Consider the following 8,980-nt stretch of genomic DNA (forward strand, 5'->3'; position numbering starts at 1 on the left):
CCTGTAGTCCCAGCTACTCGGGAGGCTGAGGCAGGAGAATGGCGTAAACCCGGGAGGCGGAGCTTGCAGTGAGCTGAGATCCGGCCACTGCACTCCAGCCTGGGTGACAGAGCGAGACTCTGTCTCAAAAAAAAAAAAAAAAAAAGAAAAAGAAAACAAGACTTGTGAAAACTTTGCTGGAGTCTTAAAAATCTAAATTATTTAAGCAAATAATACTAAAGTAGAAAAAAAAAAAAAAAAAGCCTGTAAATCTTTTCGTCAGACTATGGTGTCAACATGGAATTAAGCTTCAGGTCAAGCTAATGATTCTTGCTGAACAATAATGATTGTTCAATAATGATTGTTCAACAATAATGATTGAACTGTTGTTCAGCCTAATGATTGCCGAACAATAGTTTAGAGCACAACTATGTGGCTGATGTGCTAAGACTTACTAGAGTATAAAAACACCTCCATTATTTTCCCCGTGTTATTTTACCATCTCCAGGATCGACGAAGAAAATCACAGCAAGTAAGAGATGCTGGATTACTGTATTTCTACAGACATCATCTTACTGAACCCTGGAAGCCCCACTAACATGAGGTAGATGAGTAAAGTTTAACATATAGCACAGTTCATGTACAGATCTTGGATAGTAAATGGTGATAGGAATGGTAAGTGATGATGAAAAAGATGACGAGGATATAAAGCAAAATGATAGCAAAGGAAAACACAGCATTTCTGTTCCTCTTTACTAAACCAGGCTCTCTACTTCCTTTAAAACTCACTTCAAGGACGGGCGCAGTGGCTCATGCCTGTAATCCCAGCACTTTGGGAGGCCAAGGCAGGTGGATCACCTGAGGTCAGGAGTTTGAGACCAGCCTGGCCAACGTGGTGAAACCCCGTCTCTACTAAAAATGCAAAAATTAGCTGAGCATGGTGGTGGGTGCCTGTAATCTCAGCTACTCGAGGGGCTGACGCAGGAGAATTGCTGGAACCTGGGAGGCAGAGGTTGCGGTAAGCCAAGATCATACCATTGCACTCCAGCACTCCAGCCCAGGCTGACAACAGCAAGACTCCATCAAAAAAACAAACAAACAAACAAAAACAAACAAACAAAAAAACTCACCTAGAACAATATCCCTAAACCTAACCAACTTAGATTATTCTTTAATTGTTCATTGCCTCAGTATTCATGTATTCTATTTTTACTCCACCATTTGTACCAGCTATTTTACTTTATAATTTTTTGAAAATTACTTCAGATCTGCATATGTTGGTTTTCTGTCTCTCAGAATGGAAGCTGTGACTAATATTTTTAATGCAATCATTTAAACCTGGCTCAGCGCTCTGTACATCTTGGGTGCTGCTTAGTTATTAAATTCAACTTTATAAATATATGCACATGAGCACCTATTTAATGTGAATGACAACAGGCTGGAAAATGCAAAGAGAAATAAGACATAATGCCTTACCTCACATTCCTGAAACTTAATATTTAGTAGGTAAGAGAGACTTGTGAACAGTTAACAAGAATAGATGGTAGGATGCCATCATTGCTCATGTAATTAGCTAATTTATGCATTAATGCTAAAAACAACAACAACAAAAAAGATGTTTGCTATGGTGATCACAAAAGAAGAGTAATTCATTTACACTTAAAAGAACAGGTAAAACTTTGAAGTGAACAAGCTGAAGTGTTTCAGGAGGACAAAATGAGGGGAGAGCACATCAGACCAAGCCTAAACAAACACATGAAATGCCAAGAGTGCAAATTTCCCTCAGGAAATATCAAGAAGTTTGGCTGTATACTATTCAAGTGCAGGAAAATGTAATACATGGCTGAAAGTTTAATTGGAGTCATCATAAGAGAGGGAGTCATCATAAGAGAGGGAGTCATACTGAATAGTGGACTTTATTCTGTTGGCCACTATTCCCTAAACTATTTTCCAATAAATTCTAGTTTCAAGACATTATTTGTTATTTAACAGTTGTGTGGTGAGAAATTTTGGGGAAATGGGCATACTATGCTCCCTTCTTGAGAATGTTTTATGCACGTTAGTACAGTAAAGTCTCTGAAAAGTCCAATGGTAGAGTAATATATATAACTTCTCAATTTCTCAAGCTCTGAGTTGTTGGGGTCCGCATGTTTCCTAAACAAAGGAATGAACACACAAGACAACACAGGACAAGACAAACATGGCGGCCACCCCAAGCAGCACGCTCTGCTTTATTTTATATACACTTGTGGAATTTTACTACGTCACAAGACACGAGTTGTTTTTATGACACAAGTTGTTTTTATGTCATGCGTTGTTTTTCTGACCTTTCCCTAACTTTCTGATTTCTCAAGATGCTTAAACATTAACCAGTTCCCAGAGTCTGCTGTTTGCGGCTGACTTTTGTTCTTCCTGTTTGCAGAGAAGAAACATCCTGCTTTGTTTGCAAGAGCAGGACTTATCGAGAACATCTTGTTTGCGAGCACGTAGTCCTTTACACTGAGTCCTGCAATTATTTTCTCCTTCTTTGATGACATCTTTAATGCCTTGTAGATTTGGTCTTTAGAAGAATATTGAGAAAGAAGATATGAAGAAACCAGTCAGGCAGGCAGTTGCGGGGGGTCTTCGGTTGAATTTTTTCAAACAAAAAAACAGCCTGAAAAATCAAGCTTTATGCACAGATAAGGGAACTTTCATAGGTGGGTTTGCCTAACACATGCCCACAGCTGCACAGATAAGAAAGTCTACATGGGTAACTTGCTCAGACATGTCCACAATGGAAAATTCCATCCCTTAACACATGCGCAGTAAGGGGAACAAGGGAATAATGGAGCAACTCAGGCTATGGGTCTGCATGTGCACTAGGAGGACAGAGTAGAGCTACACAGTTTGTACCTTATGCAAATGAGATGCCCAGCCCTCATTGGTTTTTTATAAAAGCCTTGCATTCAACTGTAAAAATGGCAATGACAACCCTCTTCCAGGTCCCCTCTCCAGAGTAGAGAGCTTTCTTCTTTCACTTATTAAACTTTCGCTCCAACCTTACCCTTTGTGTACAAGCTCCTTAATTCTCTTGGTCATAAGACAAAGAACTCTGGGTGAAATTCACCTTACAATGAGGGACTGCTACATTGTGGTGCATTGGCAAGACTGTAACAATATGGCTTGTAAAATGCGGCTCTGGGCAAAGAGGATCAATAATTTACCTGGATGGGAGTGATAGGGTCTGGCTCATGTTTAATAAATGTTTGTAGCTTGCCCACTGAAAAAAACATAAAAGGAATTTTAAGCAATGTAGAATCATTAATGTGAGAGCCCTGAAACTAAGCCACCAACAAATCATCCCTGCAAGGGGAAAGTAGGATAAGTTAGGACCACTCAATTTTTTATTGTGATAAAATATACATAAGATAATATGTGTCACTTTAACCATTTTTAAGAGTACAGTTTGGTAGCATTAAATAGATTCACATTTTTGTGCAACTATCGCAAGAATCCATCTCCAGAATTCTTTCATTATTCCAGTCTGAAACTCTGTACCCCTTAAACACTAACTCTCCTTTCCTCTCTCCTCCCAGGCGCTGGCAGCCACCATTCTACTTTCTGTTTCTATGAATTTGACAGAATTCAGAATTCTAGGTACTTCATATAAGTGGATTTATGCAATGTTTGCACTTCTGTGTCTGGCTTATTTCACTTACCGTAATACTTTCAGGACAAGTCATTTTTAAAAGAGGTGGCCTAAGGTCCATGAAAGAAAATAAACAGTCACATATTATAACAGGCCCTAGTTAGAATTACTAGCAAAATGCCAAACAATACAAATGTAAAGCACTAAATGTAAAGCACTGAGGAATATAAAAGCATTAAGGCTTTCCTCAAGAAGGACATGCTTTCAAATAAAGGGCAGAAATGGAAAGAGCTGAAAATACATCTTCCCCTGGTATGCAATTCCTTGGGAGCTGGTGTCACAGTTTGTCATTTTCTGGAGACTAATCAGCATCAGGCAAGGCCTTCAAAAGGCTTTGCTTATGTTAAAGCATCTAGAACATATCAGACCTCACCAAAGCCATTGAAACTGCTGCAGAAGGTCCACTCTAAACAAGAACATAGACCGAGGATCATGCTTTCATTTGTTCCAAATGGCTACCTTTCAAATCACAAACAGCAGAATGTATCCTGATTAGCACTCAAATATCAAAGGCAAAAACATGACTGTTTTGTTGTGTTGCAAAACTCTCACAGGGAAAGGAATCAGAAAAAAGTAAGTGTGCTTGTTGTAAAGAAGGAAAGCTGAGAAAAGAGGAAGCTATTAAGGTATGTCTTTTTAGGTCTTCTCCAGGTCTCCCAAAATCATATCAAACACAAATCACATCCCACCTAGGCCAATTGCAAGACTGCTCCTAGCTGGCCTCCTACCCTGATCCGAAGACCCTAATTCTCATCACTTTATTCTCCTGCACCAAACCATTCTTCACAGGAGTTGCCAAATGAGCTTCCCATCTAAAGCATCACCATGGTCATTGTCCTTCTCCAAAATCTCTAATTCTCTAATGGGTCCCCGTTGTCTAACAGTTAAGTTCAACATTCACAGTCCTCCATCATTGAACCTTTTTTGACAGACAGATCAAACAGCTGGGAATCAGTCACACCTTCTCTGCTTCTTTCTATGTACATCATAAGTTGCATTTGTCATAGACACTTTTATTTGTAGCCTTTTGAGAAGATAGCTGAGTTAAGGGAAAAGCTGTGGAGTCTGCATGCTGAGATCATATTCTACTTCCTCCCTGTGTGACCCAGGGCTAGTTGTTTAATTTTCTGTGCCTCAGTTTCCTCACCAGAAAAATAAGAAAATAACAGGGTCTGTGTCACTGGAGGCACATATGGATGTGTGAGTTAATATGGATGAAATGCTTAGAGAACAGTGTGGACTCTGAGCAGCGCCTAACCTTGTGCTCCCTAGCACACAGTATCATATAATACAACATGTACTACTCAACAATGTCTCTGGATGAAAGAATCCATTGAAATTATAAAATAATGTGGCCAAATGGAAAGGTTCTTGCGTTGAACACAGGAAATTCTTTTAAAGTTGAAAATTTCCAAACTATTTAGGGTTATCATTATTAATGATAAATTGTAGAAATAAAATTCTGTCATTTTCTCACTTCTAATAATAAAATTCAGTCAAATAAAGGAAAAAAAGAAAGAGATTGATGGGAAAGAAAGTTCAGTCATCAATAGATGTCTCTTTTGTTCATTCACCTTCTTATGCAAACACTACCCTGCTTCCTTGCTAATCCTTCCATTACAGAATTATGAACAACAGTCCTCCAAAGATCAATCATTCTTCTTCCTTACCATAAAGTCTTATTATTTCATGAAGACACAATGTCCCTCTCAAACTTTTCCAGCAAGAGTGGACACACCCCAATGCATTAAGCAATAAAAATAAAATAGATTCATATGCATGTTGGTGCTGAAATATAGCCAAGCCATCACCTTCCTTTAGTCATTCCTGGCTTTTGTAATTGTTGCTGTTTACTTTTAGGTTTCCATTATGAATTTACATCAACCTCTTCTATCATGGTTTCTCTGTCCACTCACCTCCAGAACCCTCCCTTACCTTTTTGGATTTTATATGGGCTTTCTCCAACCCATTCCTTGCATTTTATTCTTAGGCCTTCATTAATGTGTTCGAAACTACCATTTGAACTGGGAAATACAGAAAAGTGATCTGCAGTAAGAAAAGAAGAGTGAAACAGATTCACTGAAGGGACTTCCTGCATCTCCACGGCACTCTAGTTCCTGATTGCCCTCTGCAGACTATGAAGAGCCCCTGCTCTCAGAGTCCCAGGAGATCCTAGTGTCCTTCCCTTCTAATTCAAGTTGGTTCTAATTAAGTTTCTATTATAACAGAATAAGTCTTTTTAGGTGTTTTTTTAAAAACATTTGTCTAAAGTCGGAAAAAGTCACAGGGCTCATGTTAATGTGGCCTTCATGTACGGCATGAAGTAAGTCTCTTACTGTCTCTGTCTCTTTTTTTACTTTAGCAAAATGAGAGACTGCATTTAATTTCTTCCCAGAGCTATGGGGAGAACAACTAATCAATCAGTGTGCAGGGTCCTGAAGAAGCGTAGTGAGCATCCCCAACACGCTGTGGCACAGTAGTCTCCTACGCACACTAATGAGTACTGTAACTAGAACGCATCTCAGTAGCTCTTTAACCTAGGGGGACAACTCCCACTAGTACTGGATTCCAAATGGACTCTGTCTCCTCTAACTCTGTGGAGAGTATCCTAGGGGGGTCATGGATTATCTGAGCAACTCAAGCTAAAGACTTGGGTGATTGAACCTAGATTTGGATGTTGAGTATTAGAGACCCAAGTAATTACATATCCACAGGCTCAACTAACTTGGCAATCATGGTACCAGCTAGAGTAAATAGCCTATTTTAAGTTCTTTCGCCAATCACTTTCTTCTCTCTTATCTTGTTGATGCATCTGTTTTCTAACTTTGAACCATAAAGGCTTAATTCTTAATAAGTGTGTATTTATTTAGAAACATTTTACAGATGGCCTAATTCTTAAGTCCCTTCACTTTCTATTAGAGAGTAAACTTTTGTAATGTTTCCATCTTGACTGTCTGAAAATAAAACTGGGGTACATCACAACTAATGCTCCTTGCATGGTGTCTCTCCAAATTTGATTCAATGATAATCCAACCCCTTATAAAAATCCAAAGAATCACACACACAAAAATGAGACTCCATTTGACTTCATAATCAACCAATCAAAATTAAGTTCCCTTTCTCTTACTTATCTTTCAAGGAGGATTTAGCAATCTTGGTAAAAGAGCCACAAACTTAGATTGCAACTGATTTAAGAGTCTCCATGTAGCTCCCAAGTAACAAAAATGTATGATTTTTGGATATTCATTCTAAAAGGAAAAAATATAATGTAAAAGAATTGGGAGCCATCTCCAGAAGTTGGCAGTAGCCTCGGCCGTCAGACCTGTGCTTGCTACAGCGAGTGGTAAGCACAGTGTCTTGTGGTTCCTGGTGTTTGGACCTTGCCTGTAATGGTGAGAAAAGAAAATGTCATTGCTTAGCAATAACCAGGCTGCAGTCAGTGCTTCAATCTAGGGGCCAATTCCAATGACACTTGTTCATCCCACCCAGATGTTCCAGTCTTTGCGATGCATTAGAGGGTTGGTCTCACTGTAAGAGAATCACAACTGATTTTTCTGATTTCTTATGCGTTGCAGGCTGTACTACAGGTAAACGGAATAGTGAGAAGTCACCTGAGCCAGTCAAACCTGAAGTCAAGACTACAGAGAAGAAAGAACTATTTGAATCAAAACCCAAATTTCAGGAGCTCATCATTCAAGCCTCTAATCCAGCAGAATCAAAAAAAAGGCCAAGTCCAGATAAACCAGTGACAAACTCGAAACTAAAATGCATCTGCCTGCCTAAAACAAGCACTTGATAAACTGTCATAAAGGAATGAATAAGATAAGAAAGAAGACAGTGAAGAAATCAAGATTGGGAACTCATGTGAAAATGGAGGGTGTTCAAAGATATCTCAGGGTCCACAAAATCCAGAGTAAGCCTGTGTCTATCATTCTGTAGCAGCTATTTTCCATAAGGAGATGAAACTCTGAAACTATTGAAGAAAATAAAAGAAACTTCTGATTTTAATATGTTCTTAGCCCAAGAGGGCTGTGTAACAGGGAAACACATGTAGACCAAAGAAAAAAATGCTGGGAACAATTTCATGTAGACATGCCTGGCATCAAGCAGGAGGTCACAATTTCCATAGATGTTAAAAATTCCCTTCTAGAACTTAGTTGAGTAGAAGCAAATAGTACATTATTAAATGTGTACATTGCATTTGAATGTGGCTCTCTGCATGGTGGCTCATGCCTATAATCCCAGCACTTTGGGAGGCCAAGGCTGGTGGATCACTTGAGCCTAGGAGTTCAAGTCCAGCCTGGCCAACATGACGAAACCCGTCTCTACCAAAATACAAAAGTTAGGCAGGTGTAGTGGTGAATGCCTGTAATCCCAGCTATTTGGGAGTCTGAGGCATGAGAATCACTTGAATCTGGGAAGCAGAGGTCGCAATGACCAGAGGTTGCACCACTGTACTCCAGCCTGGGCAACAGAGCAAGACTCTGTCTCAACAACAACAACAACATCAACAACAACGAAAACAATGCATTGTATTTGAAGGAGAGAAGTTTCATCAAAATGCGAAATTATGGATTGTCGTAAAGTGAAGTTGGGTAGCTATGACTGCAACGCAGACGGAGAGCGCAGTAAGAATAGCTGGTCCTATGCAATAAGCACGCCTTGAATTGCCTGCAACCAAAAAGCAAGAAAAACAAATAGAAGATACAACAGATTGAGTGATTGAGCTATTGCCTATTTCAGAATTCTTAATAATGTGTGGCAAAGTGGTATCTTGCTGCTATAATGTTTTGTTTTCTTGTTGTGCTATTGAATCTGGCATTTCAGGGTCAACATCAGGTTCCTAAAAGCCAAAGTCAGTTTATCTTTTTGTGCCTCCCATCATTCTTTTGAGTTACATAAGATTGATTATTCATTTCTCCTTGCTGATAGAACCATAGTTGTGTCCTATACTTGGAGAAGCTGGAAAATAGCTCACCAACATAATTGCAGTATTTCTTAGTATAATACTATGTTAGGCAGAAAAACATTAAAGAACATTTGTTTTTGTCACATCTCTAATATCTCATAATTAGTAAGGCAAGATGAAATGTCAAATTGTAATCCTTTTTTTATGGATTTGTGTTCCTATAATATATGAAAATCTTTGAAGAAGAGATGAAGCTCTGCATTATTTTTTCCATGTCGGAGGGTTCTTTTTTATAGGAGGATTAATTCTGAGGTAGTATAGTAGATGGTTAAAGGGAAATATATACACTTATTAACAAATCAGAATTTGTTTACAATTAATTGAATTTAAAAATTATGTCA

The 8,980-nt window shown here is 38.8% G+C and overlaps 1 pseudogene; it reads left to right on the plus strand.

Annotated features, from left to right (window-relative positions):
• The window catches only part of LOC112624392, a 27,425-nt pseudogene extending 19,037 nt beyond the window's left edge, over positions 1–8,388 (plus strand).
• The last annotated feature ends 592 nt before the right edge of the window (positions 8,389–8,980 follow it).

Source organism: Theropithecus gelada, chromosome 5 (genome assembly GCF_003255815.1).
Source record: "Theropithecus gelada isolate Dixy chromosome 5, Tgel_1.0, whole genome shotgun sequence".
Taxonomy (NCBI): domain Eukaryota; kingdom Metazoa; phylum Chordata; class Mammalia; order Primates; family Cercopithecidae; genus Theropithecus; species Theropithecus gelada.